This window comes from Schistocerca cancellata, chromosome 9, assembly GCF_023864275.1.
Source record: "Schistocerca cancellata isolate TAMUIC-IGC-003103 chromosome 9, iqSchCanc2.1, whole genome shotgun sequence".
Classification (NCBI taxonomy): domain Eukaryota; kingdom Metazoa; phylum Arthropoda; class Insecta; order Orthoptera; family Acrididae; genus Schistocerca; species Schistocerca cancellata.
Window position 1 is genome coordinate 495,982,075 of NC_064634.1, and position 22,162 is coordinate 496,004,236.

General features: G+C 45.2%; 1 protein-coding gene across 1 annotated transcript in view; it reads right to left on the bottom strand.

Annotated features, from left to right (window-relative positions):
* LOC126100797 (scavenger receptor class B member 1-like) overlaps window positions 1–22,162 on the bottom strand; it is a 224,877-nt gene that overhangs the window by 101,662 nt on the left and 101,053 nt on the right. The window lies entirely within an intron of this gene.

A 22,162-nucleotide genomic window follows, 5' to 3' on the forward strand; every position in this document is an offset into this window, starting at 1 on the left:
AAATATGTTGCAGATGCACTTACCCTGAGCACCTGACTATACAGTTTTTTTAGCGACGGGCCTTGGTTTTTGAGAAAATCGATTTTGATGTTTATTGCCTGCTTTGTATACCCGTACATTACTTACATTTCGAGTAAGTCAGTGCAGCGCAGCGGTTAAGGTGCACGGCTACCATGCTGGAGGCACCGTGTTCGAATCCTGCTCGTGTAATTGCCCATATCGTCCCCTCCCCCCGTGAATACCGTTATCCGTAACGGGAACCCCGGCTCCTAGCCCAATGAGGATGCGAGTTGCATTCCTTTACGTTCGCATTTAACTACAGCGACAGTTGCTCGCAAAGCGTCTCTAGTGACGTGTGTTAGAAAAATTCCGTGAAATGGAAGAACCAAGTGTTTCTGCAGCAGTGCAGCCAGAAGAAGATCCACAAGTAGAGGAGTTGAACGAAGAATCGAAAGGCGAAATCACAAATGCCATTAAACACGCCGAAAATATACTCCGCGATTTGAATCTCGTAACGAATACACCGCCTTGCGCGATCTCTTCCATTTCCGTTGCAATTGGCGATGAGATATGTATGGCCATACAGGATCTCTTGGCTGAAAGACAGATCATTATTGATGATGAATTGACAGATTTCAGCGAAGAAGACGAATTGAGAGAATATGATGCGAACCGCAAACGGAATATTTGAAAAAATTAATAACTGAATATATCCTTATAATTTCGCACGCCTTACACTGTTTGTTGATATTCTTTGAAATAAAATTGAAAAATTCGGTCGATTTTGAAAAAAAAAATACACGAGCAGGATTCGAACACCGTACTCCTAGTGCGATAGCCGTGAACCTTTACCATTGTGCTACGCTGACTTGAAAGAAATATACGTAATGTTATTGGTAAACAAATCCCGCAATGAACTTCAAAATCGATTTTCTCAGGAACTATGACACGTCGCTAAAAAAATCGGATAGCCAGGTACTCAGCGTAAGAGCCTCTACAGCATAGTCGAAGCGCATCAAAATCCGTGATTTACAGTATGGAGGGTCCCCTTGTGAGACGTGGGGCCGGTATTGCTTCGTGGGTTCCTAAATTTGTTGCCTCGGTCTAAATATAGCACCAGCTTTTGTAGAGTGGCTGGAAGGCCAGTACCACGCGGACACGGGGCTGGCGCGCGCTGCACCCAAACAGCCGGCCGGCCGCCCCGCGAGGCCTTGCCGTAAGTTTCCGCCCCTCCCCTCCCTCACCTCCCCCTCCTGCCTGCCCACATCTGACGCCCACGCACACGCCGCTGGACACCAGAGGCGTCCGGTGCTGCCGACTCGGGCGTCGTCGCGAGGCCGCTGCAACGACATTCTACATAAATTATCCGCTGTTATCGCGTTAGCTGTATCGCTTTGCTACAACAGCGTTACCATTATCTCTGATCCGCGGCGGACAGCATTTGAATTGTCCGTTCTCTGCCAGAGCTCGCTCTCCTCTGACGATTCGCTGTTTTGTGTAATTTTCCTTTATGCGGGCATCGCCCAGAGTTTGCTGCCGTCGGTTTTCTGCTGTCTGTTAAGGAGGCTGGTATAAACCTACAGCCGGCCGAAGTGGCCGTGCGGTTCTAGGCGCTGCAGTCCGGAACCGCGAGACCGCTACGGTCGCAGGTTCGAATCCTGCCTCGGGCATGGATGTGTGTGATGTCCTTAGGTTAGTTAGGTTTAAGTAGTTCTAAGTTCTAGGGGACTAATGACGTCAGAAGTTGAGTCGCATAATGCTCACAGCCATTTGAACCCTTTTTTTTAAAACCTACAAAAAAAAAAAAAAATGGCTCTGAGCACTATGGGACTCAACTGCTGAGGTCATTAGTCCCCTAGAACTTAGAACTAGTTAAACCTAACTAACCTAAGGACATCACAAACATCCATGCCCGAGGCAGGATTCGAACCTGCGACCGTAGCGGTCTTGCGGTTCCAGACTGCAGCGCCTTTAACCGCACGGCCACTTCGGCCGGCTTTAAACCTACAGATAACTTCCTTACGTTGTGTTGAGATGGCTAGCCCTACGGTAATCTGATACCTCAGTTCTAACTACGCAAAGACACTTATAACCCAAAACAAACAATTATCACCGCTATCCACGCCGTAGTGGAGCTGTGGACACATTTTGGAGTAAGGAAAGTACACCAGCGTGCCCGTATTGGAGCACAAAAAAATGTTCCTGTTTATTTGAAAGATTGATTGAAAGGTGAGGTACCCGTTGCCTCATTCTGCCTCTCCCATCACTTTTAAAAATTTTCCCAAAAACTTTGCATGCGAACATATTCACGCTTTTTTTTAACATGCGACTATCCTCAAACTCCTAAAAGCTCCCGTAACTGCAAATCGCCACTGTATGTTGCTCATACCCATCCACTACCACCTGCGCATTCTCTCTCACTCATTTAGCCCAACTCACTACCGTTATTCCTTTGCGTCTCTCTGTCATTGTCTGCTGTGTCACAGAAACAGTCCCTTTCGTCCTGTCCTACTACTACAGTCTCCTCTCACTGTCAATGTCTGCCTCTTTTACTGCATTCCTTCCTACTGCTACTTTCGCTTCTCGTCGTCACTACCTCGTTGTGATTGTCACATATTCTGACTCTCGTTTTCACTGGCTCTCGCGCACTTCCACTTTCTCTTCATTCCTCCTCCGTCACTGTCTCCTTCACCCTTTTCCTTGAACTGTCAGCTATGTTCCACTGCCGCTGTGTCCCTCTCTTTCTTTCACACTGTCATTGTCCCCTTCGCTCTCTCTATGTGCCGCAACCACTGCCTACCACCTGCCACTATATTTCTTCTCCATCTCTTCGCCACTGCCATTGTATTTTTCTCTCTATCACGATAAAAAAGCGCGAATACGTCTGCGTGCCACAATTTTTGGGAAGTTATTAAAGGTTCTGAGGAGGGTAGAATACGGCAACTGGTACCCCACTTTCCAGTCAGAATCTTTTAAATAAACAGGAATATATTCGTGTATCTTTGCAGGCTTTCGTGGCCGTTGTCACTGAAGTTAAAATCTTCTGGGTTATTAGGTCGCGTCATGTTTCTTCTAAAATGTTCGACGTTTCGACCCCTCTGCTGGGATCTTCCTTAGGATCTTTTGGTGTGCACTACTGTTCCAGCAGTAGTGGACACCAAAAGATCCTAAGGAAGATCCCAGCAGAGGGGTCGAAACGTCGAACATTTTAGAAGAAACATGACGCGGCCTAATAACCCAGAAGATTTTAACTTCAGGAATATATTCGCATGTTTTCTGCTCCGATAGGAGCATTTTTCCGTTTGTTCCTTTCTTTTCCATGCTGAAACCGGGCATGTATCTTATATGAACAGAAATGGTCAATAAAATTTATGTAGTTTACTTACGTAAAGAGACTCATGGGTTCAGCAGTAGAGGGTAGAAGGAGTCAGGGTGGACCAAGAAGAAGGTACCTGGATTCGGTTAAGAATGATTTTGAAGTAACAGGCTTAACATCAGAAGAGGCACCAATGTTTGCACTGAATAGGGGATTATGGAGGAATTTTATGAGGGGGACTATGCTCCAGACTGAAAGCTGAAAGACATAATCAGTTATAAATGATAGTGGTGATGACTTACGTAAAACTAAATAGCGCAAATCTAATTTTATTCCTCAGATGGGATTTTAACTGTATGTGCTTCAGTACTACAACATGGGGGTCCCAGATGATTACGGAGACACTTGACAGCATATTTCTCCGTTCGACATCACTTTATAAACTTCACTTTCGCCTCACACCAGATATTGCGTGCGTACTTGTGCAAGTAGGGTAACTTTGAACCTCTGTATCTCAGAAATGGATAAAGAATCAATAAAATTTTCAATGTTGTTGTCATCTTGATCTTAGGAATATAAAGTAAAAATTTTAGCCATTTTCTGTGCATAGCATTTTCGGACTCCTCGGCTGGGTTTTGGCCCGCTGGTCGCCGAAAATATAGGAAAAAACACTTTTGTGGCGTTTTCCAAGGAACCCCCATGAATTAACGGTGCCTCCATAAGTCCCATCGATCCCACTGTAGACCACATAAATGCAAAAAAAGTCAACCAGTTTGTTCTCTTGTCTACTCAGGAGGAAGTATGTAATATTCATACTTTGACCCTGTAGTGTAGGATAGTGACACGAGTACCATCCTGTTGTTGGTTATACAAATGGTCCCGAGCCCAAGGGTTGTCCAATATTTTTATCATCAAGGTACGTGCGCCGGGAAACTCCCTTTTTATGTGCAGCGTTTTGGAACATATTACGAGGGTAATCCCAAAAATAAGGTCTATTTTTTTTATAAGTACATAGAACTGTTTATTTCTACAATGCTTTACATCAGTTTACAGCTTGAACATTAAGCTATTTTTCGACATAATCACCAATTCTGCCGATGCATTTTTGTAGACGCTATGGCACTTTTTGTGTGCCCATGTCATACTAGCTCGCCGCCATGCTGTTCAGAAAGTTATGAACCACCTCCTTCACCTCGTCGTCGGAGCTGAATCGCTTTCCGGCCAAATGTTCTTTTAACCTAGGGAACAGGTGATAGTCACTGGGCGCCAAGTCAGTACTATAGGGTGTGTGGGTGATTATGTTCCACTGAAACTGTTGCAGGAGAGCAACTGTTAGCCGTGCGATATGTGGGCGAGCCTTGTCATGGAGAATGTGTACGCCCTTGCTCAACATTCTTCTTCTCCGGTTCTGAATTGCCCGTTTGACTTTTTTCAGAGTCTCACAGTATCGGTCAACGGTAATTGTGGTCCCAGCGATTCAGCTCCGACGACGAGATGAAAGAAGAGGTTCATAACTTTCTGAACAGCATGGCGGCGAGCTGGTATGACATGGGCATACAAAAACTGCCACAGCGTCTAGAAAAATGCATCGGCAGAATTGGTGATTATGTCGAAAAACAGCTAAATGGTTAAGCTGTAAACTGATGTAAAGGATTGTAGAAATAAACAGGTCTATGCACTTATAAAAAAAACAGGAGACCTTATTTTTGAGATTACCCTCGTAATATGTTCCAAAACGCTGCACATAAAAAGGGAGTTTGCCGGCGCACGTACCTTGATGATAAAAATATTGGACAACCCTTGGGCTCGGGACCATTTGTATAGCCAACAACAGGATGGTACTCGTGTCACTATCCTACACTACAGGGTCAAAGTATGAATATTACATACTTCCTCCTGAGTAGACAAGAGAACAAACTGGTTGACTTTTTTTTGCATTTATGTGGTCTACAGTGGGATCGATGGGACTTATGGAGGGACCATTAATTCATGGGGGGTTCCTTGGAAAACGCCACAAAAGTGTTTTTTCCTATATTTTCGTCGACCAGCGGGCCAAAACCCAGCCGAGGAGTCCGAAACTGCTATGCACAGAAAATGGCTAAAATTTTTTACTTTATATTCCTAAGATCAAGATGACAAACAACATTGAAAATTTTATTGATTCTTTATCCATTTCTGAGATAGAAATAACAGGTCTATGTACTTATAAAGAAACAGGAGACCTTACTTTTGGGATTACACTCGTAGGTATGCGTTCTGTCGCACGGATACCGAAAGGCGCAGTAGAGAGGAATGGGGAATAATTCTAGTGAAGATCGGACTGCAAGGAAAAATCCGCTGACATGAGCGACTCTGACTGATGGAAAGTTGTTACGGTCCAGGGTCTGGGAACGCGATCCTCTTGAAAACGTGGAAGCTGGCCGGCTGGAAAGACATTGAAGGACGGTGAACCCACGAGTGGGCGACAAGGTGTCCGACGTCCACGTCTCACGACAGAATGCGAAGGTCGCAGGCCTGACCGCTCTGTAAGGCCGTAGAGGCTATTCTGGTGCAGCATAGCGTGGAACTGCGCTCTCAACGTAGTCTCTGTCTGACGTGGTGGCCGTCGGATGGTCTGGAAGCCTCGGGACCCAGCTGTGACTGGCGAGGAGGAATTTGCGCTGACATCCTCTGCTCGTGGCGGTTAACGGACGTGGCCTTCATTACGGGAACTTCCTCGCTTCGAGCGGGACGGAAAATAACAGCGAATTTAATCAGTAAACACTCGTTAAGACTCCGAGTCTTTTACTTCTGCAAGGAGGATACCCGCGGTCCGACTGTGTGGGCCAGTACGCCTAAACGACAGCAGCATCTCCTTCAACACTTCGACTGGTCAAAGATAGAGCCTACATGATTGTGTAATCTGGAATCGTGGCGCGAAAATATTGAGAATGAATGCTACTCTATCGAGATAGATCCAAAATAAAGTATCTGCACTGGTTACGTTGTATTGTGTGAGCAGAGACACATTTCGGTAATTTGTTCCATCTTCAAGTGTTGCGGTATCGACTCCTTCTTCAAAATGGCGTCTGCGACAGTCTTGTTCTGTGTTTGAGTGCAGTCTCCATCTACTTTCGCACTGTGGTGCGGAAAATTGTGGTAATATCGTTGTTAAGAAAAAGACGTGAAACTGAAATTGTGTCTTATCCACCTACGGTTTCAGCGAAACTTGTTGAGGTGTACGCAATTAACGTACTATTTGCAAAATTTTGACGTCACGTAACAAAAACAATACAAAGAGTTCACGATATCATTTGCTAGTCAAAGAGTGCATATACTTCAGCAAAGGCCATGGGTAAGCTATCTAGTGAAAATCCTATGCCATCAGACAGTCCTTCCTTGATATTATTATATGCAAGAAAGTATCTGATAACTTTAGTCGATTCATTGCCAACAGCCGGCCGCGGTGGCCGAGCGGTTCTAGGTGCTTCAGTCCGGAACCGTGCGACTGGTACGGTCTCAGGTTCGAATCCTGCCTGGAGCATGGATGTGTGTGATGTCCTTAGGTTAGTTAGGTTTAAGTAGTTCTAAGTTCTAGGGGACTCATGACTTCAGTTGGTAAGTCCCATAGTGCTCAGAGCCATTACCAACATAGTAGTTCATCAAGATACAAAGGAATTATGACACATAGCTGCTTGTAGGCACTGTTTTACATCAATGCGGAAAGTTGAAAATTTGTGCCGGGTCGGGATTCGAAGCCGCTCCCCTGCCTTGCGTTGGTAGTTTTGATTTTCTGATTTGATATACGGGATGAATACTAAAAAAAAAAACCGACAAATTGCAGGGACGGATTCCTGACTGGAAATGCAGGAAAAACGGTCCTATGAACATGTATCCGGAAAAGCATCGTAGCCACGGTAGATGGCGCTGACGAATGAAAGTTCCTCTGACGTCGTGCAGTGGGTTCCTTGTGTGTTGCAAAAAAAAAAAAAAAAAAAAAAAAAAATGGTTCAAATGGCTCTGAGCACTATGGGACTTAACATCTATGGTCATCAGTCCCCTAGAACTTAGAACTACTTAAACCTAACTAACCTAAGGACAGCACACAACCCCCAGCCATCACGAGGTAGAGAAAATCCCTGACCCCGCCGGGAATCGAACCCGGGAACCCGGGCGTGGGAAGCGAGAACGCTACCGCACGACCACGAGATGCGGGCCTTGTGTGTTGCAGGCTGTGTCGTTGACGCAGCGTACTGCATGCAGCAGAATGGTTCGGTATTCGTGTCGGGAACTAGCCAAGATGGTGTTTCTGTACAACAAAGCAGATGGAAACGGTCGAGAGGCAGTACAGCTATATCAAAACAAGTACTCTCACAGACACCAGCCACATCACCCAATACTTCAAACCTTTTTTGGTAGACTGTGTGATCACACAGTCAGACGCGCGAACGTTCAGGAAGGCGGCGGACTGTGAGTATACCAGATTTTTAGGACTGGGTTCTATAGGATACTGAGACGAACCGAAGTACCATCCTAGCACAACGTGCGAAAGTATGCGACCTGCGAGCGCGTGCACTGCCTTCCATGGAGATCACTCTGAACATTTGTTGTGACGTGGGTGCGATGCAGTTCTGTACAGTGTTCCGGGATGGTTTGTTGTTGCACGCACACCATCCACTTCCGGGCACATAGGACCCTTTTTCCTCCATATCCATTCAGAAACCCGTCCCTCTAGTTTGTCGGTTTCATTAATGTCCACTCCGCATATGTGTAATAGTGAATGCGTTCAGAATATCTATTGCGGAAACATAGGTCTACAGAATCTTGTCGTACGTAGTAGCATGAGCAAATTTACCATAGGATTTCGTGTATCGAAGTTAAGGATGTGGGATGGAAGTTGTTTACATAACTTAAAGATCTAGGTTGAGACAGTAGACTACAATAAATAGAACATCTTTCACTCGCTCTCAGATTTGTGAATTAGAAGAAGTAGGTTATAAAATTATTCGATACTAATGTTTCGGTAACCATGGGTCTCTGTACGTGAACATTCCGCAGATTACACTCACCTCTGCCAACTTTTTCGTCTGAGAGCAGCGCTTACAGCCAGCATCCACAGTTACCTGTCGGATATATTCCGGTTTCTGTCGTAATTTAAAGGTTTGCCCTCTACATCTGTCTGAAGTATCATGGAAGTTTAAATGCGAACATTTCAGGTTAGACTTTACCGTGACTGTTATTCATATCGAATGAAACAACAAGTTCACTGTTACCAGCCACTGATTTGTTTGTATCCACAATGCGTTTCTAAAGTTTCTTCTCCATCATTAGGTGGATTTACATGTGTTAGTGTGACATATGTGCGTGTTGTGTTACGATTTTGGGGTAAGTTGTGGCACTCTCTTTAGTGATTATAGGTTCCTTTCTCTATCGTAACACATCACATGTAAGTCGTATCTTGTAAACAATAATGGTGTCTGGAAGGTGATAGACACCATTTTTGTTTACAAAATATGACAGTTATGTGATGTGTTACGGCAGAGGAAGGAGCCTGTGACCACTAAAGACAGTGCCACAACTTACCCCAAAATCGTAACACAACACGCACACATCTCTTACTAAGACATGTAAATCCACCTAATGATGAAGGTGTAAATCGTCGAAACTCTTTGTGGATGCGAATAAATTAGTGACTGGTAACAGTAAACTTGTTGTTTCATTCGATACCATGGAAGGTACTGCTTGTTGTCTTAACAAATGTCCTATCATCCTGTTCCTGTCAGTGCTTTCCTCATATTTTTATGGTTGAAAATTCTGCGGCAACGTTCGACATCCATCTATAGCACCGTATTTGAAACGTTTTGACATTCCTGTTTCCCAATTTTCCCACAATCCATAAAAGATGTGCTCTAGACATACATTCTTAGAAATTTCTTCTTCAACGTAAGGCCGATGTTTGACACTGTTACATTATTTTTGGGCAGGAAAACCGTCCTAGCCTGTGTTACCCTGCTTTTCATGTCGTTCTTGCTTCGTCTGTTATGTGTTATTTTACTTCTAATGTGGCATAATTGCTTTGTTTGATTCGTGATCTCCAATCCTAATATTAATTTTATTAATAAAATAACACCTGCTACCACCAATCACTCTCGTCTTTCTTTGGTTTCGTCTCAGTTCACAGTGTGTGCTCATTACACTTTATTCCGTTCAGCAGGTGGTGTAACTGTCAAAAATGGTTCAAATGGCTCTGAGCACTATGGGACTTAACATCTGTGGTCATCAGTCCCCTAGAACTTAGAACTACTTAAACCTAACTAACCTAAGGACATCACACACATCCATGCCCGAGGCAGGATTCGAACCTGCGACCGTAGCAGTCGCGCGGTTCCGGACTGAGCGCCTTAACCGCGGACCACCGCGGCCGGCTGGTGTAACTGTCGTTTAATATTCCTGAAGATGAGATTGTCATCAGCGAATATTATCAATTAATCATACCCTTTCACCCTGATCTTTTAATCCTACTTTTGTAGCTTTTTTTCATTTACGTCATCGGTTCTTCGGTATACAGTTTGAACTGTAGGGCAGAAAGACTACATTCTGCCTTATACTTGGTTCTTGATCATCCATTCATATTGTTTTTTCTTGGGTCTTGTATATTGTACATATCTGTTTTTCACTATAGCTTACTCGAATTTCGTGGACATTTGCACCACAAAATCATACGAACGGGTCTCAATTTCTCTTAAGTCTTGCTTCCATTATGAAGCTCAGCGTCAGAATGCCTGCCGTGTCACACGTAAATCACGCGGCCGGCCAGTGATTTGAAGCTAGTAACTTGCGAGCAGGTCTCCAACGGCTTCAGTGGCCAGGTGAATAATGACGCGGACCTCGCTGGAGGCGACTCGTTGCGTACAAATAGGACGGCCTAATGTGCGAGCCGCAGTAGCGGCGGCAACCGCTGCCACGTCCGCTAAGCACGTGTCGCACAGACGCCGGAACACTGGAATCCACGGTAAACAGCGGCAGCGGCCGCCAGGTGTCGTCACCGCCACCGCTGCTGGAATGTTCCTACGGATTTTGCTGCGGACGTCGTTTCGACACCGACTGCTTCAGTGCCCTCAGGCGCCATTCATTGTTTGCGCCTCCAGCGGCTGGTGGTCTTTCAGTGTGCGCTCCCAGCGACAATCGCGGTATACCTCTTCATACATCGATTGCTTTATTTAGTATCGATACCAAGACGGGGAAAGTATCGATATCTCGTTAACACACTGACATCGTGCACTCATAAGCCAAAAAGTTATTTCCACTGCCCTGCGACTTTGGATACCGCCTGGTGGCGACGCGGGCACATAACGCGGTAATAACAGTATGTAAGCGGAGAAGAGACAGGTGGAGGATAACCCTAGCGAAAATAAGCGACTATGACAAAGGGAAGATTATTATTATACAGAGCCTGTGAACGTGGTTTTTATTTATTTATTTATTTATTGTTCCGTGGGACCAAATTAAGGAGAAGCCTTCATGGCCATGGAACGAGTCAATACATGAAATTATAACACGATAGTAGAAACAGATAAAATGAGATATAAGAAACATATTCAGGCGACAATTCGTAAGTTTAAATAAAGAAAATCAACAGTGTAACACTGGAATTTGCATAATTTTTCAGCTCTTCCAGCAACTCCTCGACAGAATAGAACGAGTGAGCCACGAGGAAACTCTTCAGTTTATACTTCAAAGTGTTTGGGCTACTGCTAAGATTTTTGAGTTCTTGTGGTAACTGATTGAAAATGGATGCAGCAGAATACTGCACTCCTTTCTGGACAAGAATCAAGGAAGTGCATTCCACATGCAGATTTGATTTCTGCCTAGTATTAACTGAGTGAAAGCCGCTAACTCTTGGGAATAAGATAATATTGCTAACAACAAACGAGATTACAGAAAATATATACTGTGAGGGCAATGTCAGAATTCCCAGACTATTGAATAGGGGTCGACAAGAGGTTCTCGAACTTATCCCACACACAGCTCGAACAGCCCGTTTTTGAGCCAAAAATACCCTTTTTGAATCAGAAGAATTACCCCAAAAAATAATCCCATATGACATAAGCGTATGAAAATATGCTAAGTAGACTACTTTTCGTGTTGAAGTGTCACTTATTTCAGATACTGTTCTAATGGTAAATAAAGCAGCATTTAGTTTCTGAACAAGATCCTGAACATGGGCTTTCCACAACAGCTTACTATCTATCCGAACGCCTAGGAACTTTAACTGTTATGTCTCGCTTATAATATGCCCATTCTGTCTGATCAAAATATCGGTTCTTGTTGAATTGTGAGTTAGAAACTGTAAAAACTGAGTCTTACTGTGATTTAGCATCAAACCATTTTCCACAAGCCACGAACTTATTTCATGAACTACATTATTTGATGCCGTTTCAGTATTACACACAGAATCCTTCACTACCAAGCTGGTGTCATCAGCAAACAGAAATATTTTTGAATCACCTGTAATACTAGAAGGCATATCATCTATATGAATAAGAAACAGCAGTGGCCCCAGCACCGACCCTTGGGGGAACGTCCCTCTTAACAGTGCCCCATTGTTTACATGTTGATTCAGTGACGACTGCAGTGGGCACGGGCACACGGGCTATAGAACACAGCATCTCCGAGGTAGCGATGAAGTGGGGATTTTCCCGTACGACCAATTCACGACTGTACCGTGAATACCAAGAATCCGGTAAAACATTAAATCTCCAACGTTGCTGCGGCCGGAAAAAGATCTTGTAAGAACAAGACCAGTGACGACTGAAGAGAACCGTTCAACGTGACAGAAGTGCAACCCTTCATCAAATTGCTGCAGATTTCAATGCTGGGCCATCAACAAGTGTCAGCGTGCGAACCATTCAACGGAACATCAACGTTATAGGCTTTCGGAGCGGAATGCCCACTCGTCTACCCTTGATGACTGCACGGAACAAAGCTTTACACCTCACCTGGGCCCGTCAACATCGGGATGAAAACATGTTGCCTGGTCGGACGAGTCTCGTTTCAAATTGTATCACGCGGATGGAAGTGTACGCGTATGGAGACAACCTCATGAATCCATGTCGGGACTGTTCAAGCCGGTGGAGGCTCTGTAATGGTGTGGAACGTGTGTGCGTTGAGTGATATGGGACCCCTGATACGTCTAGACACTACTCTGACAGGTGACACGCACGTAAGCATCCTGTCTGATCACCTGTATCCATTCATGTCCAACGTGCATTATGATGGACTTGGCAATTCCAGCAGGGCTATGCGACACCCCACACTCCCAGAATTGCTAAAAAGTGGCTCCAGGAGCACTCTTCTGAGTGTAAACACTTCCGCTGACCACCAAACTCCCCAGACATGACCATTATTGAGCATATCTGGGATGCCTTGCAACGTGCTGTTCAGAGGAGGCCTCCACAGCTCGTACGGACAGCTCTGCAGGGTTCATGGTGTCACAGACATTAGTCGTGTCCATGCCACATCGTGTTGCGGCACTTCTGCGTGCTCGCAGGGGGCCCTACACGGTATTAGGCAGGTGTACCAGCTTATTTGGTTCTTCAGTGTAGAATCGCTTTGTTGTCCGTCTGTCTATATGGCCGTCCGACTGTTCAGAACTCTTTTTCTCAGGAACCAGAAGACAGGTATAATGTTGATATTTATGTCGCATATTGAACTTTAGGATCCCTTCGCAGTGCAAAAATTGATGGTTCTAAGTGAATGCAATCAAAGGTACGACCATTTGTATCACATGTTTTGATACAATCCCCCTCATCAAAACTTACATGGTACTTTGCGCTGACCTAGAATCATGAAATTTGGAAAGAAGCAAGGTTTCGATCAACAAGTAATGGCAAACAATCCGGAAATCGAATTTTTAAGTACATCACACGAACAAAATATTTGTTTTGTTATTTGTTACCCAACTTGAAATTAGTTCTGAATTCAGTCTGAGTGGATCGCAATGGTAGTCACCCATCAGGCAAGGAATGACTTTATTGCTCACATGACACGTTCCAGAATTTATCCATCATGAGACATCGTGCATATCTGTTGGGTATGGAAGATCACAAAACAGTCTTCTAAATGTATAGAAACGCCATGCTTTTCACACTGCAATACACTTTCAGCTCTTTCCTTCTCGAGTAGCAAACAGTAGGACTTGTTTTTGTGGCGTACCCGTTACCGCTTCATCACTGTAAAGGTGAAGTCCTAGAAGATGTTCTGGAAGTTGTGGAAACAGACGAAATTCGGATGGGACCGTGTTGGCACTTTGTGGAGGACGATCGACGACAGCGAACGCAAGGGCCGGATTGTTGCTGACGTCCCAGCGCTGGTGTGTGGTCTGATATTGTCACGCTGCAGCACAGGGCACTCTCTGCGTGTTACAACTCTTCGGATTCGAAACTCGGTTACGGCACGCTGTTTCTCACGCACCGACATAGTTACGTTACACGCTGCAATTCGGAGTCATCTAGCGGCAGAGGGCTGAAAATATGTAGACACGAAGAATACAGGCGTAGAACGTTAATATCTATTGTTTCGTTTAAAAAGATTTAAATGTTTTCGCAATAAAAACTCTGCGGCATCAGTTTTTACCACGACCTCCTGCATGTACATTATTGGCCATTAAAAATGCTACACTACGAAGATGACGTGCTACAGACGCGAAATTTAACCGACAGGAAGATGATGCTGTGATATGCAAATGATTAGCTTTTCAGAGCATTCACACAAGGTTGGCGCCGGTGGCGACACCTACAACGTGCTGACATGAGGGAAGTTTCCAACCGATTTCTGATACAAAAACAGCTGTTGATCGGCGTTGCCTGGTGAAATGTTGTTCTGATGCCTCGTGTAAGGAGGAGAAATGCGTACCATCACGTTTCCAACTTTGATAAAGGTCGGATTGTAGCCCGTCGCGATTGCGTTTTATCGTTTCGCGACATTGCTGCTCTCGTTGGTCGAGATCCAATGACTGTTAGCAGAATATGGAATCGGTGGGTTCAGAAGGGTAATACGGAACGCCGTGCTGGACCCCAACGGCCTCTTATTACTAGCAGTCGAGATGACAGGCATGTTATCCGCATGGCTGTGATGGATCGTGCAGCGACGTCTCTATCCCTGAATCAACAGATGGGGACGTTTGCCAGACAACAACCATCTGCACCAACAGTTCGACGACGTTTGCAGCAGCATGGACTTCTAGCTCGGAGACCATGGCAGCGGTTACCCTTGACGCTGCATCACAGACAGGAGCGCCTGCGATGGTGTACTCAATGACGAACCTGGGCGCAGGTATGGCAAAACGTCATTTTTTCGGATGAATCCAGATTCTGTTTACTGCATCATAATGGTCGCATCCGTGTTTGGCGAGATGTCGGTGAACGCACAATGAAAGCGTCTATTCGTCATACTGGCGTATCACCCGGCGTGATGGTATGGGGTGCCATTGGTTACACATCTCGGTCACCTCTTGTTCCCGCTGACGGCACTTTGAACCGTGGACGTTACATTTCAGATGGGTTACGATCCCTGCGAAACCTTACATTTCAGCAGGATAATGCACGACCGCATGTTGCAGGTCCTGTATGGGCCTTTCTGGATACAGAAAATGTTCAATTGCTGCTCTGGCCAGCACATTCTCCAGATCTCTCACCAGCTGAAAACGTCTGGTCAATGGTGGCCGAGCAACTGGCTCGTCACAATACGCCAGTCACTACTCTTGATGAACTGTGCTATCGTGTTGAAGCTGCATGGGCAGCTGTACATGTACACGCCATACATGCCCAGGCGTATCAAGGCCATTGTTACGGCGAGAGGTGGTGGTTCTGGTTACTAATTTCTCAGGATCTACGAGGTGCGGCTAGAAAAAAACCGGACTGATGCTGGAAAAAACATTTATTTACAATTATTTACAATTTCATGTTATCTCCTTCAATGTACTCTCCTCCTCGGTCTCTACACCGCTCCATACGAATTTTCCAGTGTTTATAGCAATGCTGCAGATCATTTTCGGTAAGTCCATTCATTACTTCCGTCGCTTTTTCTTTTACTGCTTCAACAGTCTCAAGTCTAGTTCCTTTCAAAGCTGACTTGACTTTAGGGAAAAGAAAAAAGTCACAGGTGGCCAAATCAGGTGAGTAGGGTGGATGATCTAAGATGGGAATGTTGTGTTTTGCCAAAAACGTCTTCAATGACAACGCAGTGTGAGCTGGGGCATTGTCTTGGTGAAGGATCCATGACTTTTTTCTCCACAAATCGTTCCGTTTTCTCCGTACTCGCTGACGTAGGGTAGCCAGGACGCTAATGTAGTAATGCTGATTCACTGTGTGTCCCTCTGGTACCCAATCAATGTGCACAATCCCTTTGATGTCAAAAAAAACAGTCATCATTGCCTTGAATTTCGATTTTGACATTCGTGCTTTTTTTTGTCGTGGAGAACCAGGAGTTTTCCAATGCATCGATTGGCGTTTAGTTTCGGGATCGTAAGTAAAAAACCACGATTCATCGCAAGTAATAACATTTTGTAAGAAGGTGGGATCACTTTCATTGTTTTCCAGGATGTCAGAACAAATCATTCTTCGGCGTTCCTTCTGTTTAATTGTGAGACACTTTGCAACCATTTTTGAACACACTTTGTTCATGTTGAAACTTTTATGAAGAATCTGCCTAACACTTTCCTTGTCAACTCCTGTTAACTCAGACACTGCTCTGATTGTTAAACGGCGATCTTGTCGAACAAGTTTACCGATTTTTTCAATGTTTGCATCAGTTTTTGCTGACAATGGTCTGCCAGTGCGAATGTCATCACTGGTGTCTTCGCGGCCATCTTTAAATCGTTTAAACCACTCAAACACTTGTGTTCGCGATAAACAATCATCGCCGTACACTTGTCGTAACATTACAAACGTTTCACCTGCAGATTTTCCTAGTTTGAAACAAAATTTGATGTTAACACGCTGCTCTTTCTGTACACTCAACATTTTCCGACGCACAGACAAAACGTCAACTACTTAAAACAGACACCACGGGCAGACTGAGTGCAGGAGGCAGATGAAACTCGAGCAGTAGGCGGAGCGAGAGTCACGGGACAGGCCACGCGACTTTCAGCCTTATTGCACTTGTTTTATTGTTTCACCAGTACTAATCCGGTTTTTTTCTAGCCACACCTCGTATGCACGCAAATTGTGTGAAAATGTAATCACATGTCAGTTTTAGTATAATATGTTTGTCCAATGAATACCCGTTTATCATCTGCATTTCGTCTTGGTGTAGCAGGTTTAATGGCCAGTAGTGTATGATGTTATAAGATACGAGTGAGAGAGGTGGGCAGCAGTAATGCTCGATTCGGGCCGCTGCTATAGTACAAAATCGCTGCTCCCACTCCAGGACGCTCGTATCGGTGCCGTCGGAGGACACCGCACAGTCGCGATGTGTGACCAGGGCGACGGTGGGCGGCGGGCGGTACGCTCGCCACAGTCAGTGTCGCTTCTGGGGCCACCCGCCGGAAAACTCCCCCCTTTCTGCGAGGCGAGGCGAGGCTGCACAGCGGCCGAGCTGTTGACCCGGCGCGGACGCCGGCGGCCGGCAGCTGTTTACCCGGCACCGAAAATGGGCGGAAAGTTTCTGTAGTGCGCCGGCGAGGCTGTCGGTTCCGCGCGAGGCCTCGGCCACCTGTGCCGACCGCCAACTCTGGCTGCGGGTTCCGATCTGAGACCTGCGGGTAGCAACGGCGGCTATCGCCGCAGAAACCGCTTTTCGGTTATATCGATTTCTTTCCATGCCGCTTTAACCTGACTTACAACCACTCAATATAGCCAGCCGGTTTGCGAAAGAACCATTTCCGTTTTTTTTGTTCCCATTATTTCCTGCATAAACGTTGAAATCTAATTAAGACTGAAAAATTTTTGTCCCTCCCAGTTTGTTAAAACCACTCACGAGAATCGGTTTATGAAGTAACGGATTTTCAGTTTTTTATTACCATTATTTCAGCTGTAACTTCCCCTTAGAAAAATTTTATACATGACTATGCTTAACCTGACACACAATATTTTTACCGCAACGCAATCTGACTTTCAAAAATCCCTACAAAAGAATAGCCCTGACTAACACTAACCTATACCTTTCACAAATCACTTATCTCACCAAAAATCTTCGTTACTCGAACTACTGCTAAACAGCGAGCGCCACTACTGCCAGCTAAATAAAAGATTCAAACTACGGAAGGCACTAACTACTGATAGGCATAGTTAGCAAATGAAAGATATTAATAGAGAACAAACAATGTATTTACCTTAATAGTGTTGAAAAATCATAATATACATAGCAGTTCATGACATCCAGTATTAGAAATATCAAGTCTCCGCCATTTCTCTCCCCACATCCACCACTGCTGGCGGCTCACCTCCAACTGCGCAACGCTACGCGCTGTTCACATCCAGCTGCCGCTGCCCAACACTACAATGGCAGACAACAATGCAAACTAGCCACAGACTGCACACAGCACAGCCAGTGATTTTCATACAGAGAGCGCTACGTGGCGGCGGCGTTACCAATATAAGAACCTAAACAGCCTACTTACACAGCGAGAGAGGTGGTGCAGTGGTCAGCACACTGGACTCGCATTCGGGAGGACGGCCGTTCAGACTTGTGTCCAGCTATCCTGCTTTAGGTTTTCCGTGATTTTCCTAAATTACTCCAGGAAAGTGTCAAATGGTTCAAATGGCTCTGAGCACTATGGGACTTAACATCTGAGGTCATCAGTCCCCTAGACCTAAAACTACTTAAACCTAACTAACCCAAGGACATCATACATATACATGCCCGAGGCAGGATTCGAACCTGCGACCGTAGTGGTCGCGCGTTTCCAGACTGAAGCGCCTAGAACCGCTCGGCCACACCCGCCGGCAGGAAAATGTCGAGATGGTTCCCGTGAAAAGGCCGGCCGACTTTCTTCCCCGTCCTTCCCTAATCCGATGGGACCGATGGGCTCGTTGTTTGGTCCCCCCCCCCCCCCCCCCCCCCTCCAAATCAACGAACCAACCTGTCATTTTCTGTAATAAACGTAGACAGCGAACAAAGACTGAAAAATACTTGACTCACTCAGTTTCAAGACACACAGAAACAAAATATTAAATTAAAGAGACAAAGAAATAAAAACATAGTCCAGCCACCGTTCGCTGCTATTAATTAAAACTGATAGGTAGTTCAATACTACAAAAAATAGCCAGTATTCTTCTACTGACACTAGTTTTTTTTTGAAACCCTGCTCGAAATCTACGCTGTAGTCGGGGGTCATATCGCTATTTGGGCATTATAAATAATCGGTGCTTAGGGTGAAAACTGAGGTTCAAGAACTATTTTTCGTGTCAATTTATCTGTTTTCAAGAGCTACGAGTTGATAAAGGCATGTTACGTAGACACAGGCAGCCCATGAGCTACTTTATTTTACCCTGTGAATGAATTATTGTTAAGTTTTTAATTTATTACTGTTACCATAATTTTCTTCCTTTTTTATTATTGCATAGAAATGGCGGACTGTTCTTTAATATTTTAAAATAAATGAAGCACTGTACTTCGTTGCTATGGCACTTCGTAAAAACATTTCCAGACCAGGGCTGGTGCCGTTCTGCAAAGCAATGGTTGTCCGGCGACGACGGCGAAAAAACCACCGTACAGATCAGGTGGGGGTAGGTCTAACACATTACACGCACAGGCGTACTTTAAGCAACGACACATGGAAACAGGGACGTTACTGTCTCAGCAATGCTGTACCAATTTTTACGCCCCGTGTTTGTTGCTCGTTTCTGTCCGTATTGTTCTGGAAATAGCACTGATAGTTTTTCAGCCGGCCGCTGTGGCCGAGCGGTTCTGGGCGCTTCAGTCTGGAACCGCGCGACCGCAACGGTCACAGGTTCGAATCCTGCCTCGGGCATGGATGTGTGTGATGTCCATAGGCTAGTTAGGTTTAAGTAGTTCCAAGTTCTAAGGGGCTGATGATCTCAGATGTTAAGTCCCATAGTGCTCAGAGCCATTTGAACCATTTTTGAATTTTTCCTATTTTCTCTAGTAACACACTATTTCAAACCAATACAAATTTTAAGAATAATAAGAATAATAATAATAATAATAATAATAATAATAATAATAATAAAACGGTTTTGCGGCTTACAAGGCCATATTCAGACATTTACACAGCCACTGCTTCGATTATAATGTTAATGTTGCAATGCAGTACCACCACACTCTCAAACTGTAGGTTATTTCTGTTTATCTTATTGATATTGCTTAAGTTCCTTATGTATTCTGTATTTACATTGATAACTGTCTCTTATTTTAATTGGTTGTGTATCACTCTTCATGTTTCATGCCTCCTGATGCAGCCTTGTTTAGTAGTAATTTTATTTTATTTTATTTTATTAGTTTTGTTTATTAATAGAAACTTATGTAGACATGCTATTCCTATTTTGTGCTGAAGGTTTTCCTGTCTACTCCATTGTTATTTATGTACTGTTCAGTTTTTACTTTTTCAATGCAAAGATGTTACTTACTGTATGTTTCTACTTCAGTCTAGATGTGTTACTTCTCTCACAGTGTTGTTTGCTAATATTTAACTTATTTGGTGGTAATACTCAGTAAATGTCTGAAGATGGCCTTGTAAGCCGAAAACCGGTTAACAATAAAAGTAATATTGTAGAACAAAAGCAAACTGGTGCTCTTCATTTATTACAATGTTGTTCTACCAAGAACCGACGGAAGATTCTTTTAATATATAAAAACGTTGATTTAGAAACGAAAAATTTTAGCAGTGGTTCTATGCCTCATTGGAGTTTCAATTTTTTTACTCCCTTATTAGCAAAAAATAGGAAACAAATTTTGTAACCTAGACCAAAGAAATGCCGGACAATACCGGTTATTTAGAACTAAAAGACAGTTATCGGTTTCAACCGGTCGGTTTTTCCCACCCCTATCTGCAGATCGCTAGCTTCATTTCGCGGCTTTTTTTTGTGGTTTTAGGGCGCACAACTTTAATGGTAATTGGCGCCCAGACTACGTTAGGAATGCAACGCCAGGCACAAGTTTAAAACAGCAACTAAAAGGGAAAACACGATAAAAGACAGACAGACAGGCATAGAATTAAAAAAAAAAAACAGCATAATCAAAGGCCCTTAGAGAGGTTGGTCAAGTTGATAAAATGAAGAACGCGAGCAGCTGCTCGTGGGTCATCCGCTAAAATGGCATCTAGACTACATGGCAGGCCAAGATCAAGACGCAGTGTGTTAAAATCCGGGCAGGACGTTAAAATGTGGCGGACCGTCAGCAATTGCCCACATGGGCAGAACGGCGCCGGTGCAGCCGTCAGCAGATGGCGATGGCTGAACCGGCAGTGTCCAATTCGTAACCGGGCCAAAACGACCTCCTCCCGCCGAGAAGGGCGGGAGGAGGACGTCCAAGCCACGGGAAGAGGTTTCAAGGCCCGAAGCTTGTTGTCCGTAAGTGCAGCCCAATCGGCATGCCACAGCGATAAAATGCGCCGACAAATGACCCTGCTACAATCTGACGAAGGGACACAACAAGAAGCTGTCCGAGGATGGAGGACCGCAGCCTTGGCCGCGGCATCTGCAGCTTCCTTCCCAGGGATACCGACATGGCCAGGAACCCACATAAAGCTAACCGGAGAACCGACGGCCACCAGCTGCTGAAGAGAGCGTTGGATCCGGTGCACGAAAGGGTGAACCGGATACGGATGACTGAGGCTCTGGATGGCGCTCAGGGAATCGGAGCAGATGACATAAGCAGAATGTCGGTGGCGGCAATGTAAAGAACAGCCTGGTAGAGGGCAAAGAGCTCAGCTGTGAAGACCGAACAATGGCCAAGGAGCCGGTATTTGAAACTTTGTGCCCCGACAATAAAAGAACACCCGACCCCGTCATTGGTCTTAGAGCCATCTGTATAAATGAAGGTCATATTAATGAACTTCGAACGAAGTTTGACAAAACGGGAGTGGTAGACCGAACCGGGGGTAACCTCCTTTGGGAGCGAGCTGAGGTCAAGGTGAACGCGAACCTGAGCCTGGAGCCAAGGTGGCGTGTGGCTCTCGCCCACTCGAAAGGTTGCAGGGAGTGAAAAATTAAGGTGTTGAAGGAGGCGACGAAAGCGAACTCCAGGGGGTAGCAGGGCAACCCGTATTGACGGTCGAGAGAGTCGTCAAAAAAGGAACGATAAGGCGGGTGGTCGGGCATTGACAGTAGCCGACAGGCATACCGACAAAGCAGTATATCGCGCCGGTAGGTGAGTGGCAATTCACCAGCGTCAGCATGAAGACTCTCGACGGGACTAATATAAAACTCTCCGATCGCAAGACGTAAACCCCGATGTTGTATGGAGTTGAGGCGGCGTAAGATGGATGGCCGTGCAGAGGAGTATACGAAATTTCGTTCGTGAGCACTACAGAGAAAAAAATTTGTAACAACTTGCGCACAAAAATAGCACGTGGAATTAAAAGGCTACGACGCTGCTGCGATATCGTCGAGTGTCGAGAGGAGCGCAGGAAGTATCGGCCACAGCAGAGATGTTGCACAACAAAGAGGTATCATATCGCGAGGCGTCACAGTGAGACGCCAGGAAGGGGCCGTGCCGAGGCATTAGTTACGCACCTCTACCCTGGAGTAGCATCGCGGGAGGCTACGAGGGCAGTTTTGTTCCAGGTGGCATCCTGCCCACTTCCAGGAAGTTCCAGTCGGAGTAACGTTGTTGTGCTGCATATTCGGCGTGACACAGCCCGTATTAACCGTCGGGGAGTGAAGACACTTTCGTCTCCTGTGAACT